Source organism: Chaetura pelagica, unplaced genomic scaffold, assembly GCF_000747805.2.
Source record: "Chaetura pelagica isolate M959 unplaced genomic scaffold, ChaPel_1.0 scaffold192, whole genome shotgun sequence".
Lineage (NCBI taxonomy): Eukaryota > Metazoa > Chordata > Aves > Apodiformes > Apodidae > Chaetura > Chaetura pelagica.
The window spans coordinates 1,005,419-1,007,078 of NW_009952570.1; positions in this window are offsets into that span (position 1 = coordinate 1,005,419).

A 1,660-nucleotide genomic window follows, 5' to 3' on the forward strand; every position below is an offset into this window, starting at 1 on the left:
GGAATGCATCTAACATCTTGCTGTTACTCTGGCTGGGGGATGGAAACTTTACAGGCTGAAACAGTCTCATGGGGGGTGGGGTGTGTGCTGGGTACTCAACGTCTGCCTTGTCCTAGTCTTCACTGACAAGATCTCCCCAGGCCTTTGTGCCCAGAGGCAGGGCTCAAGGAGAGGCCCTACCAGTAGTGGAGGATGACTGAGTTAGCAGTTCCTGAGAAAGTTTGACAGGTTCAGTCTGGTGGACCAGACAGGATGACACAAGTGTACTGAAAGAGCTGGCAGGTGTCACAGCAAGGCCATCTTTGGAAGGTCACAGAGATCCCTGATTACTGGGGAAAGGCTGTGGTTACATCCATCTGCAAAAAGGGTGGATGACCTAAGGACTGTAAGGCAGTCAGAGTCTGCCTCAGTGTGGTCTCTGATGAAAACTATGGAGCAAATCTCCTTGGATGCCTGTTTGGGACACATGAAGGAGGTGATTAGGAATAGCCAGCATAGATTAACCAAGGGTAAATCATGTGTCACCCACCTTGGTACCTTCTAGTGATGAGATGACTAGTTCTGTGGACAAGGATCTGCTATCATACAGTTGTATCTTGAGCCATCATGGTGAGGGGCTGGAGCACTTGCTCCTGGAGGAAAAGCTGAAGAACTGGCCTTTAACTTTGTTAACTCAGAGAAGACTCTGGGGACACCTCTAATAGCTGCTTTCCAGTACTGAAAGGACTGTCTGCTCACTGACCTCTTTATCCAAGTGCCCAGTCAGAGGGCAGGAGACAGTTGTCCTAAACTGAAACAGGGCAGGTTGCTGCTTAACAGAAAGGGTGGGAGGGGAGGCCAGTCAAGCAATGGAGCAGGGACTGGGAAAGGTGTGCCAGTCTTTCCCTGCTGACTTCTGTGATCCAACTGACAAAGCCCTGAGAAAACTGTGGTGAGTTCAGTGTTGACTGTGCTCTGAGCTCGAGGCTGGACTGGAGCCTGAGGGCCATTCCAAAATGAGTTATTACATGACAGCTTGTATATGCTACGTCATCCAAGAACTTCCATTCTTGGGAGATTCTTCTTCAAACTTAACCTTTTGATACCCACAGGGCCATCCATGCCTGTGCCCTTCCTCATGCTTAGGATGTGGACATGTAAGGCAATATTTACCTAGTGCTACTAGTGTCTTTCCAGCTCTGGTGGTCTCTGGGTGGTCAGTGCCCGAAGGGGCTGCAGGGCAGGGATGGAGGCGGGGGGTGAGCAGATGGTGTCTGCGCCGGAGGAGCCGGGAGCCGCGGACTTCACATCTCTGGATTGCGGATACGCTGCAGTGAGGTCACTGGGTCTGGGCAGCGTCTGTTCCCTCAACGCCCCATCCGCTCGCTCGGGACGGGGTCGTTATTTTCTCCACCCGTGCCGCAGCGCTGTGGCAGGAGCCAGGACCGCGTTTGCACCGCGTTTCCCAGCCCTGGGAGGAGCGGGCGCGCAGCTCCCGCTGCGGGTCGGACGCTGCTGCTTGTCCGCTCCTGAAATCCCACTTTTCCAGCATCCCCGGGGCTCTCCCACAGCCATAACAGGGGCTCCACAGAACGGGGAACGCAGAGACGGGGGAGCTGACATATTTCCGCGCTGCTCTGTCAGCGCGTCCTTGCTCAAAAGCGATTCACGGGCTGAGGAA